Source organism: Artibeus jamaicensis, unplaced genomic scaffold (assembly GCF_021234435.1).
Source record: "Artibeus jamaicensis isolate MK-2021 breed Jamaican fruit bat unplaced genomic scaffold, CSHL_Jam_final scaffold_1964, whole genome shotgun sequence".
Taxonomy (NCBI): domain Eukaryota; kingdom Metazoa; phylum Chordata; class Mammalia; order Chiroptera; family Phyllostomidae; genus Artibeus; species Artibeus jamaicensis.
In genome coordinates this window covers 47612522-47630629 of record NW_026522030.1, presented here as the reverse complement: position 1 = coordinate 47630629, position 18108 = coordinate 47612522, and positions in this window count along the sequence as shown.

Below are 18108 nucleotides of genomic sequence, written 5' to 3'. Positions count from 1 at the left end.
ATTTAGAGAATAGAGGTAGCGCTTTTCTTTCTTCAACAGCATGGTAGAAATTACGTGCCATTGTGACTTTGTTTCCACTGAGAATGAACAAGACCCTTTGCTTTTAAACACAAAATGCCACTTGCACAGGCTTCTGTGGCGGGACTGGGGGGCCCAGCCTTCCTCCCCAGCAGAAGCCCAGAAGTCTCCTTGGCTGGACAAGTCTGTAGGAAGACTGGGATGTAGTGAAAGATGGCTTTTCTTCTACGTGGAAACCAAGAGGTGAACTGATTGAGGATCCTCTTTTTTTTATGGGATCAGTGTATGTATTGACTTCTGTAATGAAACAGAAATTTTAAGGTAAAGAAGAACTTTTGAAACATTGTGATGTCTGATCTCTGAAGAAATTTTTGGAACTGTGTATATTATTTGCTATACATCTTAAATGATTATTCCTAATTAGACTAGTTATAACAGTAATGAATATACATATATTTAGTGATTTAGAAAAAATATAATTGGGGTTTCTTTTAGATTAATGTCAAACTTCAATGTGAGGATTTCCCATGTAAATAAATAGGCTAAAAATCATTTTCATATTACTTTAACTTTTAAATGTTAGACAAAGTATATACTTCTAGTAAAATATTATTTCCCAGTACAAAACATTCTTCCATCCAAGAAGAGCTTTATATAAAGCCAGTATCAGATTTGGGGAGGAATGATAAAAAATACTGAGGCATATCAAACCTGTTAAAGGAACAACCTAATTACAACCACATGGTTCAATGGACTTTCTGCTCTATAACAGTGAATTATTGCGAACAGGAAAGCAATTAATGGAAGAATTAACTTCTAAAATAGGAATTTGGTATTTGGCTCTAGTTTATTGTATTTTATTCATTCTAGTGGCTAAAATAAAGCTTAGTCAATATAAACCTTAACTGCTGTGCAATCTATATAAACTGCAATAAATTAGTTTAATGATTTTAACAGTTTAAATGAAATAGCTAGTGTGCAATACTTACATAGAGTGGTTTTAATTTGTGTAGTACAGGTGCCTGTGGCCTCATTCCCTTCCAGTTATTATGTGAAGTAGGTAGCAATATTCTTGCCAAGCAACAGTCGAATGGGAGAGGGAAAATAATTCTCTAATATTTTCATTCAACAAACATTTATTCATTGTCCACTACTCATGTCAATAAATTAGAATGCCATATGTGAGAGTATCATATCAGAACCAAGTAAGAGAACATGAGACCAAAATTGCCTCAGGCAGTAGGAGTTTATCATCACACACACAGCAACAAGTAAGGAGATGCCCATTTCTAGGTTTGTTTAATTCTGTGTCACATGTCATGGAAGATTCAGAAATGTTCCTTCTTCTAGCTCTGCTTTCTTGTCCATGGGCTTTCATTCTCCAGGTCATTCTTTCAAGGATATAAGTTGACTTCTCTGTGCATGTCTGGCCCCTTCTTTAGAAACCTCCCAGTAGCCTCTCAAGCACCACTGACCACACTTGGCAGGCAGCATTGTAAGATCAAGTATCTCACTTTTTCATATCCTACAATGCAGATGAATCTATCAGAACACAATGTGTGGGCAAGAGCAGTGGCTGTTAGGTGAGCAACCAGAATATTTGATACAGGAAGCACAGAGTGCTGTGGTTTCCAGAGTGTGTCAGAACCATGTTGGTGTGTATAAGTCTAGGAAAATTTCACAGAGGGAACATAACACTTGTGACAGAAAGGATGATTAAGTTTTCAGATAACGCAAAGGATTCATAGTGATGGCAAAAATGTTGGGCTTCTGTAGTTAGATTGATATTTAGTGACTATCATCTATTTCTTGGCATATTATTATGGCATTTTCGATGTGAAAATATTATGGATGTTTCTAAACCAGAAGGGCCAAAATCACTGTTTCATTTTAAGCAGAGAAAAAGAAACCTGAAATAAAGCAGGAGTATTTAAAATATTTAATTGTAAACGCTTCTTCTTTGGGAGCAGGAAGTATTTAATCTTATTATTGATAAGTCATTAACTTCCCCAAACCATAAAATTAAGGTGATTATAAACTGAGCCTTTATGTTCAACATCTGAAGCTGAACTCAATATAAAAACATTAAAATTATTGTGTGAAGCATTGTTAAATACCCTTTTTATATGTATTAAACTTTATATGTATTAATTCACGCTGATACTAAGAAGATACTATTGGCACTGGCTGGTTTAGCTCAGTGGATTGAGCATGGGCTGTGACCCAAAGGGTTGCTGGTTTGATTCCCAGTCAAGTCTCATGTCCAGGTTGCAGGCCAGGTCCCCAGTAGGGGGTATGTGAGAGGCAACGATACATTGGCATTTCTCTCCCTCTTTTTCTCCTTCTCTTTTCCTCTCTCTAAAAATAAATAAATAAAATCCTTCTTTTTTAATTCTCAGAAACCTGACAACCAGGCTTTGGAAAAAAATTGAGAAAAAAAATAAGGTACTATTGCTTTTCCCAATCTACTGGTTAGAAATTGGAAGTACAAAACAGAACCAATCAGAAATTCAGCCCTTTCAAATATTTACTTTCTCATTTAAATCTTACTTCTTTAGAAATTTATACTGAGAGATACATCTGATTAACCAGTTTTATAGTCTAAATGATTTCAAATAGTATTTCCTTTAGGGAACTTATTGATATTTTTAAAAACTTGTAGAAAACCAAATTTTTTTTTGTAAAAACAATGCCCCTAACCACACAGTGCTTGCCAAAGGGAAAGTGGGGTGGGAGGGCGTGGAAGGGGCAGAGGGGGATAAGTGTTGGTGGTAAGAGACTTTGCTTTGGGTGCCCAGCACATAGCGCCACCTGCAGGTGACGTGCTATAGTTATACACTGGAAGCCTGAGTGGTCTTATTGGCCCAGTGACATCCCAGTAGATTCAGTACAAAATTTCAAATAAAAATCAAAGTAATGGCTCCAAAGGGTTCTACACATTAACCATGTATATACTGAAAATACAATTTTTAAAAGTTATTTTCTCAAACTAGCAGCAATTATAGTAATAAACATTTTCAAAAACTTAGACATGTAAGCACTTTAACTGATATTTTAGTCATATCAGCAACAGAAACTCTCATTTGTTGGTGGTAAGAATAAAAAATGACATTAGCCACTTGGCATGACAGTTTGGTGTTTTCTTACAAAAATAACCATACTCTTACATTATCCTTGATATTTGCCCAAAGGAGTTGAAAACTTGAGCTAAAGACTTATATCTACACAAAAACCTGAATGTGGATATTTATAGCAGCTTTATTTATGATGCCCACAATTTGAAAACACCTAATGTCAATTAGTGGTGAGTGAATAAATAAACTGTGGTATATGCAGACAATAGAATATGTTTCAGCACACAAAATAAATCTATTAAGTCATGAGAAGGCACTAGGAAACTTATCTTCATATTACTAAGGGAAGGAAGCCAGGCTGAAAAGGCTATATGTTGTATGATTTCAACTATACAACATTCCAGAAAAGACAGAACAATGGGGCAGTGAACAGATTCGTGGTTGCCAGGGGTTAGGAAGGAGGGAGGGATGGATAAGTTGAGAACACATGACTTTTAGGGCAATGCAAATGTTCTTTTCGATAAAGGCAGATGCTTGCTGGCTCTTGTTGTACCTCCCCTCTCCTTCCCACCTCCCCTGCCTCCCTTTTTCTCCTATTACTTTCCCTGTTGAATAATAATTTTAGCAGATGCCTCATATAAGTCACTTAGTGCTTCAGACACTGTACTGTGTGCTTTTAGATATTATGTGATTTTGTTGATGTAAGAAATGTCTAAACCTGTAGCTAATTTTTATGAGTTTATTTGAGCCAAGCTGATGACATATACTAGGGAGCAAGATCTTAAATGCTCTGGAGAATATCAGGTTTACAGTGTCATTTATGCATTTGAAATTAAGGAGGGAATATAAAGAAGATAATATGGAGGTAAGAGAGAGCAAGGAGGGTGGTTATGGCTTATTCCAAATGTGTGCTCACCTGGATGCACAGAAAGAGTGGACAGGTCTTGTTCAAGGCAAAGACACCCCTTTTACTGAAGAAGTTGTATGCCTGGGGCATGACTACCCAGTTAGGCATTTAGGATCAGGTCACTCTATGAGGTTACTTTTCCTAGAACCTCATTTTTCATCCACAATTTAATGCTTAAAATAATTCTTTAAGATACCTATGATTTTCACCATTTTATAATTGAGAACAATTGAAATTTTAAAAAAAGATTAAATAACTTTGCTGAAATCTGAATAAAATATTACCTTCCATGGATTTATTACATTAATACTAACCACATGTCACTTTGATCTCAGAGGGCTATCATTTCCCAAATCAAAGCTAATAGATTCTTCTTGGCTTTTTAAGGCATTTTGTCCACTGGGATTTCCTTATTTCTCCAGTGTTTTCTCCTACATCTTACTTCAAACTTTCCTAATTTCTGTCTTTTCCCTCTCTTATAAGCACAATAAGCTTAGCCCTTCCTCCAAATCTATCACCATACACTCTTTATCTATAATGCTAATTTCTACACCTGCCTATCCAAATAGTATCTTCCCTTTATGTTAAGCTTTTTGGCACTTCTGCGGATGCTTCCTTTTTCTTCTAGAAAACCCCCTCTTCTGAGAACTTTTATTACTAAATATTGGTAGAAGAAAGTCAAAAGCATACAATTATTGAAAATCTGACATTATTTTAGTGTGATGTTTAATTATGATATTTGGCTACAGAATCAAATTCTTGAGGCAAACACATAAGCAAATAAGCAGAAGATTCCTCTACTTACTGTCATTGAGAACTTGAGCAATGACCTACCTTTCCTTTCCTCAGTTTCTCCTCTGTAAAATGTACTAATAGTGTTACACACCTCACAGAATTTTCTGAGTATTAGAAGACATAATAGGTAAAATACCTGGCATTACAATGTACAGGAATTATGTAGTGATCCTCTTTTTAGGGTGTGGCTAGGATATACTTTACTTCTTTATTGTGTATACATAAAAAAAATTTCTAATTTCCTTTATATCTCTACTGTGTCCTGTGAAATCTCAGAGCTCAATTGTCAGTTGATTGCTATTTTGTTTTTAATAGTTCCCATAGGGTTTCTTTCATGAAGAAGCGTGACTAATTTGAGCATGAAATATTTTTACTCAGACACATTGAATTTGTGTTACTGTGCATGACTTTGTCCTCTTGTCATTGTGTTCTTAACTACTTAAATATTTATCCAACATAATAACAATAGTTATAAAATGTAAGTCAACAGCTGTTAGAACCCATATTTCTGTTTCTGACGAATATAATTAGAGGCATTGTTAGCTGAACCAATCAAAAAGCAGATAACTCTTAAAGGTCAATTCTAAATTATTGTTAACCATAAGCATGTCCCAAGCCATTGAGCTTATAAAATCTAATTGAAATTGAAAGCCATAAAAGTATAGATAACCTGCAAAAGCAGGTTCTAAGAGTTCCATACACATGAACAAGACTCTTGTCTACAGAAAATACTTCCTCTGGATCACCCCCAATAGGACCGTTGTAGCGACCATTAGGTAGCCATCACCATTTATAGGCCCTACCTCACAATGCCATTTTAGTTAATCAGCCACAAACAATCATGTGAGGTGAAGAGCTAACTAAAGCAGTTTTTAAATGCACCCGTAAAATGGGTAGCAAGTCACTTGTATTATAAGGGGAAAATAACACTGTTAAATATAGAAATAGTTATACATTTAATCACATCAGATGTCTTTTGTTAGATTATGATGGATGTGAAAAATCAGTCAACAATTGGAAAATAAGTCTGTATCATATAATTCTGATAGAGGATTAAAAACATAAATATAGTCCACATTAAAGTTTTCCTCTCCTTTTCTGTTCCATTCTTTATCAACTTACTTGATGTCTTATTTCTCATCTGTAAAGCCAAATTCCTTCTGTAATTTATGATTTGTTGAGACTGTCCCTTTCTTAAGTGAAATATATTTAAACAATATAGGTGATATGCAGATAAAATTTGGCATTGTAATCAAAGAATTACTTACTAGAGCAAATGATATTTATTATACTCCTGAGTCTTTAGAAAACCAAGGTCTAAATACATCAGTAACTCTGAAAGTCAAAGCTGACGTAGAATGATTTATGGCAATTGGATTTCCTATATGCAGTTAACAGTTTGCATACAGAAGTGTGAAAAGTGAGTGCAGAGTTCTTTTCTGGAAAGATAATAGAGAAGTGAAAAGAAGATGGGATTTGCAATCTAAACAGTTAAATTGGGATTTCAATATTGATTGATTACTTAGCCTCTCTGAGTTTTAATTTCCTTATCTGTGATGTAAGAACACCATTTTATAATGATGAAGAGATAAATCCTTTAGGAAAATATAGCAAGTATAAAATATATGCACCTAACAACAGAATACTAAAATACATAAAGCAATAACTGATAAAATTGAAGGGAAAAATAAATATTCCAATAGTAGTAATTAAAGATGTCAATATCACATTTTCAATAACCAATAAGACAACTGGGAAGAAAATGAACAAGGGTATAGAATAATTAAATAACAATATGAGCCAACTAACCTAACAATTATCTATAGAAAAACTGCATTTAATAATGGTAAAATAGGAGCAGTTAATATTTCATAAGATGAATCAGTTAAATAGCAAAGGCAAGCTTTAAGTATTGGGTTGTGACCCATGTATGAGAAAAATGTTTCAAAATAAAATGCAAACATATTAGATTTTAAATAACTGTCAGTAATTTTTTAATTGCCAAAAGTAGTATTTGGTCACCTTAGAAAATTTGAAAGCATCGAATAGCTTAAAGGAGAAAATAGACATCACATATAATATAATGTTAAGGATATATATTTTTTGATGCATACTTTTCTATTATATATTTTTTAATGTTGGACATACTTTTAGAAAATCAATTCATCCTTAAAACATGGTAGACAATTTCCACATAATTAAATATATTTCTATAGCAAATTTCCATTACTTTATAGTATTCTATCAATAATCCATTAATTGTTTAACCATTGTTTAACATATGTAAGTTGTTCTCACATTTACATATTATATTTTCTTTCTTGTTGTCTTTTAATTTATTAAAATAATCCCATATAATTTTCACATTATTGTAAAAGTGCTTAAAATTCAAATTCCTAATTAAAAAATGATAGAACAATACTTTAAATAAAGGAGAAAAATTAAGAGAATCATGCATGTCTTGGTAAGTTGAGAAATTAATTATACAGTGAAAATATTGCTGCATGGAATATCTGAAATTTTCCTGCCTATGTTCTCCTGAAGAATTTTTATGGTGTCACAACTTGTATTTAAATATTTCATCCACCTTGAATTAATTTTTGTGTGTGGTATAAGTTGGTGATCAAGTTTCATTTTCTTTTTGCATGTAGCTGTCCAGCTATCCCAACACCATTTGTTGAAGAGACTGCTTTTGCTCCATTTTATGCTGCTTTCCCCTTTGTTGAAAATTAATTGACAGTAGAGACTTGGGTTTATTTCTGGGCTCTCTATTCTGTTCCATTGGTCCATTCGTCTGTTCTAATGCCAGTACCAGGCTGTTTTGATTATAGTGGCCTTGTAATACAGTTTGATACCAGGTACTGTGATCCCTCCTACTCTGTTCTTCTTTCTCAGAATTGCTGTAGTTATTTAGGGTGTTTATGGTTCCATATAAATTTTTGAAATGTATTTTCTATATCTGTGAAATATGCCATTGGCATTTTAAAAGATATTGCAGTGAATCTATACATTGCTTTGGGTAATATGGACATTTTGATGATGTTAATTCTTCCAGTCCATGAATATGGTATATGTTGCCATTTGTTTGTGGCTCCCTTGATTTCTTTTTTCAGTGTTGTGAAGTGTTATGAGTACAGGTCTTTTATCTCCTTGGTTAGGTTTATTCCTAGATATTTTATTTTTCTTGTTGCTATATCAAATGGGATTATTTTCCTGATTTCTGTTTCTGATATTTCATTGTTGGTGTACAAAAATGCCTTTGATTTCTAAATATCGACTTTGTATCCTGCTGTTTCACCAAATCCATTTTATTATATCGAGTAGTTTTTTTGGTGGAGTCTACAGGATTTTCTTTTTTTTAAATTTTATTTTAATTGTTCAAGTACAGTTTTCTGCCTTTTACTCCCATCCCAGCTCACCCCCCCATCCTTCCCCACTCCCTCCCATTTCCACACCCCTAGTTTTTCTCCATGTGTCTTTTATACTTCTTCCTATAAATCCTACCTCTTTTCCTCTGAAATCCCTCCCCACTATGGTTACTGTCTACCTGTTCTCTAGTTTAATGTCTTTGATTAAATTTTTCTAGCTTGTTTGTTTTGTTGTTTAAATTCCTGTTACAGGTGAGATCATATGGTATTTGTCTTTCACCATATGGCTTTATTTTGCTTAGCATAATGCTTTCCAGTTCCATCCATGTTCTTGCAAAGGGAAGGAGCTCCTTCTTTCTTTCTTCTGCATAGAATTCCACTGTGTAAATGGACCATAGTTTTTTGATCCATTCATTTACTGATGGGCATCTAGGTTGCTTCCAGCACTTGGCTATTATAAGTTGTGCTGCTATGAACATTGGTGTGCATAGGTTCTTTTGGATTGGTGTTTCAGGGTTCTTAGGATATAATCCTAGCAGTGAAATTGTTGGGTCAAAAGGCAGATCCATTGTTAATTTCATAGAAAATCCCATACTGCTTTCCATAGTGATTGTACCAGTCTTCAATTCCACCAACAGTGCACTAGGGTTCCCTTTTCTCCTCATCCTCTCCAACACTTGTAGTTTGTTGCTTTGTTTATGATGGCCATTCTGACTGTATGAATTGGTATCTCATTGTGGTTTTAATTTGCATCTCTCTGATAGCTAGCAATATTGAGCATCTTTTCATGTGTCTCTGGATCCTCTGTATGTTCTCCTTGGAGAAGTGTCTGTTTAAGTCATTTTCCCATTTGTTTAATTGGGTTGCTTGTCTTCTTAGAGTGGAGTGGTGTAAGTTCTTTATATATTTTGGAGATTAAACCCTTATCTGAGATATCAGTGGCAAATATGTTTTCTCATATAGCTGGTTCTCTTTTTATTTTAATACTGTTTTCTTTAACCATGCAGAAGCTTTTAATTTTGATGTTTATTCTTTCCTTTATGTCCCTTGCTCTAGGGAACATGTCAGTAAAAATGTTGCTGTGCAAAATATCTGCTAATTTCTTGCCCATGTTCTCCTCTAGGACTTTAATGGTATCATGGTTTATATTTAGATCTTTTATCCACCTTAGATCTCCTATTTTCATATATCCTGGGGTGCTATTGGCTGTTTACTCTCTTCCTCTGTAGATCAGCTAGTTTTTTCTCCTGTGTGTAGGGGTAATTGAAATCTGCTCCCTCCTACCATGCTGCCATCTTCCCAAGTCAGGATTTTCTATGTATACTATTATGTTATCTGCAAACAATGACAGTTTTGTTTCCTTTTTTCCAATTGGGATGCCTTATATTTTCTTTTCTTGTCTAATTGCTATGGCTAGGACTTCCTATATTATGTTGAAATAGAAGTGGTGAAAGTGGACAACCTTGTCTTGTTCCTGATCTTAGTGGGAAAGTTTTTAGTTTTTGCCCATTGAGTATGATGTTGGCTGTAGGTCTCTCATATATGGCCTTTATTATATTGAGGAATGCACCCTCTATTCCCACCTTGCTGAATGTTTTAATCATAAATGGGTGCAGTACCTTATCAAATGGTTTCTCCATATCTACCGATATGATCATGTGATTTTTGTCTTTGCTTTTGCTTATGTGATGTATTATGTTTATTGATTTGTGAATTTTGTACCATCCTTGTATCCCTGAGATGAATCCCACTTGGTCCTGGTGTATGATCTTTTTAATATATTGCCGGATGCGGCTTGCCAATATTTTGTTGAGGATTTCAGCTGATATGTCCCCTAGAGCAAGGGACATAAAGGAAAGAATAAACAAATGGGACCTCATCAAAATAAAAAGCTCTGCATGGCTAAAGAGAACAGCATTAAGATGAAAACAGAACCAACCAAATAGGAAAATATATTTGTCAATGATATCTCAGACAAGGGTTTGATCTGCGAAATATATGAAGAACTCACATGACTCCACTCTAAGAATACAAGCAACTCAATTAAACAAATGGGCAAAGGACTTGAACAGACACTTCTCCAAGGAGGACATTCAGAGGGTCCAGAGACATATGAAAAGATGCTCAGAATCACTAGCCATCAGAGACATGCAAATTAAATCCACAAGGAGATACCACTTTACACTGGTGAGAATGTCCATCATAAACAAAGCAACAAACAAGTTTTGGAGAAGTTGTGGAGAAAAGAGAACCCTTTTCCGTGTGCCATGTATGGTTAGTGGGATTGCAGACTGGTACAGCCACTTTGGAAAACACTATGGAATTTCCTCAGAAAACTGAAAATGAATATGCCTTTTGACCCAGCAATTTCACTGCTAGGATTATATCCTAAGAACCCTGAAACACCAATCCAAAAGATCCTATGCACTCCAATGTTCATAACATCACAATTTATAATAGCCAAGTGCTGAAAGCAACCTAAGTGTTCATCAATAAATGAATAGATCAAAAAACTATGGTACATTTACACAATACAGTTCTACAAAGCAGGAAAAAAAAGAAAACCAGGAGCTCCTACCCTTTACGACAGCATGGATGGCACTGGAGAGCATTATGCTGAGTGAAATAAGACAGGGGATAAAAGACAAATACCATACAATCTCACCTTTAACTGGAACCTAATCAACAAAACAAACAAGTTAGCAAAATATAACCAAAGACATTGATATTAAGAACAAACTGACAGTAACCAGAGGGGAGGTGGGAGGGAATAATGGGGGAAAAGGTGAAGGATTTACAGGAACAAGTATAAAGGACACATGGACAAAAACAAGATGGGGGTAGAAACAGGGGCAGGAGGGGGGAAAGGCTGGGGTAGTGGGGAGCAGTGGGGGGGGGAGGCAGAAAACTGTACCTGAACTGCAATAAAATTCAAAAATATTTTTAAAAGAACAAAAACTAAAACAATAAAATAAGAATAATTATACAGACTTTGGAAATTTCTGTTATACATTCATCAGGTTTCCATTTATTGAATCATTAATTCAAAAATGTTGAGATTTTTTAGGTGTAAGACAATTGGATAGATGTCATCAGTGTATGAAAATGAAGATCTGCTAGTCTTCAAGGAAGAAAAGGATAGAGATAAATGTATATTTTAGCAAAGAGACTTATTAATCATTCAGGGAAGAAGCTATGTAATGGGGAAAAAACAATTCTCAAAAACAGAATAGTTTTTGGATGCCAGTGAAATGAGTTTTGGAAGTACAAGTGAAATCACATACAATTGACAAGAAATCTGGTTCGTCTCCTTGGCTGTGCTGGTGCTGGCCTCTCTAACCTCAAATAAGACCTATGTCCCTCTTCCTCGGGTGCTGATTTCCTCTGTTGTAGGAGCCTGGGGTTGGCATTCATGGCCAGAGAGGATTCCTTCAGCTTGAAATGACACATAACTTTCATAGTAGAATTATTATTTTTTTATTTATTTAACATTGGAGATAATAATTGCAGAAAATAATAGCTAAACCTACCTAAACAAATGTTGTTGTTGTTTTTCTTTTCTAAGCGTTTTGAGATGAGCAAATTTGACAGGTAGAGCTTTCCATGTACTTCATAGTTTTTCATGGTTTGTTTTTTAAAGTATACTTTTGGGAAATGAACCTCTGAATTTAAGCATCTCTGTGTTAGAAAATTACTTAATCTAAGCCATCTTCTCATCAACTGAAAAATGTGAATAATACCAATCAATGTCCCTAGTCAAATTATTGAAAAGTTAAAACGAGATGTATTTCACACCTCTAACTTTGTGCTGGCACATAGTGGGCCATAGTAAACCACACATAAGCAGGATGACCCTTTTTACACTCCTCCCTAATCTTCCCTCTAAATCAAGCACAGATTTTTCAAATGAATTATATATTTTACTTTACCAAATAGTATACCATAAATTCTACATGAACAACTTCACTTTTTGACTTACTATATATTTGTCAATTAAATTATAGTTTTAAAAAGCTATATTACTAAATTAGTTCAAATATAATTCTTTAAAATGTCCAGGGATGCTACTGAGAAAATGTAGTTTCCTCAAAAATTTTTAAATCTTTTATCACTTTTGAAGCAGTAGAAACCATAGACAGTGTTTGACATACATTAGAGAAGTACATAAAAGGCTAAAAAATCTTTGATGGGACTACACTGTGTGTAATGTAGTATTGTGATTTATTATGGTTAGAAATTAGCAGTTATATAGTGTTTCATTTGACTGCTTAATTGCAATGAGAAACAGTTAAATTTTTGAAATGTCAGAATGAGAAGTCCTCTGATGATCCACTTTTACTATTAGGTAACTAATTTGTCTGAAACCAAGCAACCAATTCCCTGAAAACTTATTAGAGTCATATGTGATCTTTTTTTGCCCAAGACAGTAAAATAATGGAGAAATAGAATTGAAGATGCAGCCTATGCAACTGTGCAATCTCACTGTCTTCTCCCTGGTAGAGTTAATAGATAAAACTAAATGCATCTGCGCAATATATATTTGGGCACAATGGTCTGAAGTTTTCTAATCCTCTCTGTTTACATCTGAAACTTTTATAACTCCTACTTTTGGTATAATATACAAACTGATTGTTTTATAATTTATTAATAATCTCTTAAATGTCCTCTAATATAGGTAATAAACCATGTATTTATACCTGGTTAATAAAAAATGTGTCATCTACTATACTCTAAATGTTGGTGATAGTAAGATGTAAGTACCCAAGCTTTTCCCTCTGGGAACTCAAAATCTAATGGTCAATTGACAAAAATGGATTTTGAAATACAACTACTTGAGGACTATAAGAGACTTATAAGATAATGAAGAAATAAAAAATTCTTCAAAAATGTATTTCCTGGATCAATATCAAAGTATTATAAAACCTTAGAGTGTACAGCAGAAAGTGTTTGAAATGCAATTGAAAACAGATGAGAAAAAATTTTATTACATATATATGTTTATCATTGTACCTCCCATAATTCATAGCAAAGTGTCTCCTTGGATGGCATACATTCAATAATTATGTATTCTTTGATTGTCAGTGATTTGGCTTGCATTCTTGCATTTGAGGCTGAATTGCTATGTAACTTTGAGCAAACAACTTCTATCATTTAATATAATTTTCTAGTTGGCAACTTAAAGTGGGTAATAAAAAGTGACTTACATGAAGATGTAATCACTCAGAAACTCTGAATACCTTGGAAATATTTTCAGGCTGGAGAATAAAATAATACACAGTTAGAATTATACTTTTGTCCTTTTTCTCTCCATGTTATTAAGCAGAAAGGTACAAAATCTAACTTTTGAGAGTTGTACCCAAATCAAAAAATCTACTGAAACACCTGTGAGATCACTGTGCATATTGGGCAAAAATATTAAATTCTAAAGCATTACAATGTGAATCAAAATATGATATAGAAGCAGCATTTTAAAATATAAAAAGTTGCATGTATTTTTCATTGACATGAAAAAAGAATTCTGTAGTTAAGTCATCAACATTTCTACTTGTGTTTTTAGAACAAATTTAATGAAGTGTTTCATCCATGTGCTTGTAGTGTTCATAGAATTGATTGCACTTTTAGTAGTAATTGTTATCAAATACTTTTATCTGTGGTGAATTTTTTAACTATTTTGTTTTGCCTGAATAGGTGAAGGATTTTCTGCCAACCATGTAGACTTTACTTCCAAGACTAGTTGACCAGACATGTTTAAGGGGAATTTTTCTTCCCTGACCTCCAGGGACTGTGCGTCACAGAAGAAAAGGGGGCTACTATGGGTCCGAAAGAACTAAAACATTTTAAACAACACAAACCAGGACTGATTATTATGTCTATAAAATGAATATTCATAGTTGACTTCATATTCTTAATATGAATTTAATTTTATTCTCTGGTTTCTGTGAATATAGTCTTTTGCCAGAACCAGCACAGTGAAGTGCTGTAAACTAGAGGTCAGGGTCCTGACATACCCTCTGAGCTGTCCCAGTACTCACAATACAATACCTATCTAGGAAGGTTGGTCTTTGGAACTTTTAGTGTTTTCTTTTTATTTTCATTAAACGGTTGCTGTTTGGAACCACTCTGCCTGGTTTCAGGAATTGTAACTACCCACCATGGCTAAGGATAAACAAGTGACCTCCAGAATGTGAGACACAGGAGACAAAAGTTTGTCTCTGGTAGCAAACGCTGCCTCAGTTTACTTCCCTGTCCCCAAAGCATGGTCGATGTCCATGCCAGGTAAGACTCCTCACAGCAAGGGGCAACCTAAGCCAGACACAATCACTTGGGAGGCCATCATGGAAGGACTCAGGGGCTGTAACAAAAAGGGGGTGATGGACCCTTGCCCCCCAGCTATTCTGACATAGCCCGAGTCCCTATGTCCTCTGGGAGAAGTACTTCCTGGTTCTAATCCACTTAAGCCTGAAAACCTGATGGGGAGGGGGTGCAGGTCCTTGCCTTGCTAGAGCAGTACCCAGGGTAAATCTGGCATAAGAAAGAATTCCTAAAAATCCTGTGAAACCTGCTTTGCTAAGAGTGTTTTCATTCATATGTTAAGAGTCCCAGCAGGAAATGAGTATGTCTCCCAAAGTTTCTGCAACCCCCTTTCCTGACAGTCACTAACTCAGACTAAGCTCTCGGATTTCTTGGAAATGTTATCTACTGTTTGATCCTTGCAACCCTGTGTTCCTGTGTATTACAACCCAATAAAATCCCCTGGAGGAAGGGGCTCCTGGCCTTTTTCTTCTGAGAAACTGGCTACCTCTCCTCCCCAAGCAGATCATGTTTTGGTAGTGTTTACTTTCATCCATGGCAGATGGGGGGACTTGACGGCAAAGTTGCCTCCACAAGTTGCCCCAAATATTGAGCATTTGGTGCTCCTACCATGGGTCTACAAACCTTATACTGAGGAATTCTCCTGTAAGAACAATAGTGCTAACATTGAGAAATGAAATAATGAGTGAAAGCTGATATCACTGCAATAATGAAACTTACAGTCTGGTAGAGGATGTGGACATTAATAATAATTTTTAAAAGCATCTTATACATACGTATAAAGTTGTAATTGTGATAGTGTAACCAAACAAAACAGAGGTTTGGTTGACTGCCACCACAGAAAGCCACACTCGGGAGGCAAGTGCTGGCAAAAAAGAAAATAGGTTTTATTCAGATGCCCCACAACTTGGGAGAATGGTGATTCCCTTCTCGAAGACCATCTCTTCTTCCTCCTCTAGTCTGCAGTTCTTATGGGGACGAGAAGGGGAAGGCTTTTTTCCTATCCAATTATTGTGCTAGCCTTGGAACACTCGGGGTCCTATGCTTTCATCTTACTGGCTTTTGAAGGGAAGCTGCCTGTAAGAACCTCCTCCTGCTGCCCTGCCCGCTGGAGGGAGACTCCCCGGAGCTCTGTTTACAGTAACAATAATGCCAGAAGGGCCCAATGGAAAGATGGTGATTTTTCATACCTGCTGTTGCTACAATATTTTTTCTTTAGTCTGAATCTTCCTTCTCTTTTTTTAAATCTCTGTAATAATTAATTTCATTTTGTTTTTGCCATTTTGGAGATATTTCATAGTTCCTCAAAATTATTACATAAAGTTTTATTTTTATACCTTTTAGAGTATTTAAAAACTTTGATTAGGTAAATAAATATTAAAAATAATTTTATTTAAGGAATAACTAGATATTTATATAACTTTTTAAATTTAATTATTGTTCAAGTACAGTTTTCTGTCTTTTACTCCCATCCCAGCCCACCCCCCCCAGTGCTCACCACCTCCCTACCATTTTCACCCCTCTTAGTTGTTGTCCATGTGTCCTTTTTACTTGTTCCTGTAAATCTTTCCCCTTTACCCCTGAAATTTTCTCCCTTCTCCCCTCTGGTCACTGTCCCCCTGTTCTCTATTTCAGTGTCGTTGTTTTTATTTTGCTTGCTTGTTTGTTTTGTTGTTTAGCTTCCTGTTAAAGGTGAGATCATATGGTATTTCTCTTTCAAAACCTGGCTTATTTCACTCAGCATAATGCTTTCCAGTTCCATCCATGCTGTTGCAAAGGGTAGGAACTCCTTTTTTCTTTCTGCTGCATAGAATTCCATTGTATATATGTACCATAATTTTTTGATCCATTTCTTTACTGATGGGCACCTGAGTTGCTTCCAACTCTTGGCTATTGTAAATTGTGCTGCTATGAACATTAGGGTGCATAGGTTCTTTTAGATTGGTGTTTTAAGGTTCTTAGGATATAATCCCAGCAGTGGAATTGCTGGGTCAAAAGGCAAGTTGATTTTTATTTTTCTGAGAAAATTCCATACTGTTTTCCATAATGGTTGTACCAGTCTGCAATCTCACCAACAGTGAACTAGGGTCCCCTTTTCCCCACAACCTCTCCAACATTTGTTGTTTGTTGCTTTGTTTATGATGCCCATTCTGTCTGGTGTAAAGTGGTATCTCATTGTGGTTTTAAAAATAATAATTATCTACAGGTTACCTGTCAGTATCAATATTTACATTGACTAGGGCTTCCAGACCTATTTCCAACATAGTGTGGTGTTCCCTCATGCCAACAAACAATTTTGGACAACTCAATGGTGTCCAAATATTAAACTCTATTCTGACACTACTTACCCAGAAATCACATCAGATTCCACAAGTAAGGGTTTCAGTCCTACGAGATTGCCCCACCCCTTCCCACCAAACACATATACTTTAGACACCAATCTCAAGCCCAAATTTTTACCTTTTTCTGACCCACTGGTTACAGACTGAAGGTTTCAGTGACCCTTTTCAACTCAGAATCCCAATCAAAATTGTGGGTTGTCACTATACTTCTGATGACCCCTCCTTGGGTTTGATTAACTTCTAAAACATCTCAAAGAACTCAGAAAAAGCCATTTACTCACTAGATTTAAAAGGATATTAAAGAATACAAATTAATAGCCACATGAAGAACTGTAGGATAAGATCCCAAGCTCTTTGAGATTCAATGTCTAAAAAACAAAACAAAACAAAACCAGAAACAATTACCTTTATCTTAGAATAATTTTGAGATGAGATGTTGTTACCATCACAATGACTGGTATATTGCAGGTATTTGTTATATTAAAATTGTTGCTATTTTAACTAATTATCAGCAATAATATCATTATTTTTAAAATAATTTAGAAAGAAATAATGACTACTAAAAATTAAAATGCAACCTATGACCATGAAAAATGTGTAAATAAATAATCTTGTTTCATTTCCTGTATGACAATTTGACCAGTCAGTTGAATAGGAGCACACTGTCCAAAGAGTGTGTCTTGATTGTAGCAGGTCTTTAAGAAGTCTAGTCTGCTGTTTTTTGGACTGGATGGAACTATCCTGGATGGATGCTAGAAAATAGAGAGGAATTTCTACTTAATTCAGTAAAAATATTGCTCTGTTAGTTCCATGAAAGGGGAAATCAATAGTGCCAGACAGAGGGACCCACCCTTTCCAATTACTTGAATTAGATGTTAATTATATTGTAATTGTATTCATTCATAGCACAAAGCTGGAGAAGTGCTATGACATTGGATTTAATAAAACAAACACAATCCAAATATAGCGCGTTTTAACATTGGAAAATTGTTCTGGACTGGATCATAAAGAATGAGTATCAATTTGAGGAGCTATAGATGAAAAGTGAATTTTAAGGAACAAGAATCAGCATAATGCTTTATATTCAGATTGGCTGTATCATGAGTTAAATTGGTGAAAAATGGTAATAGTGAAACTATAGCAATAAGTAATAGTCACATTGTCAAAACTTTTGTATATAATGCTAAGTAGAGAATTTTTATACTAAGCTGGTAAGGAACCAATACAAATTATTAAATAAAGGACTAAAATGATTAAAATTTCATTATTATTTCCCAGGTTTTTCTTTCATT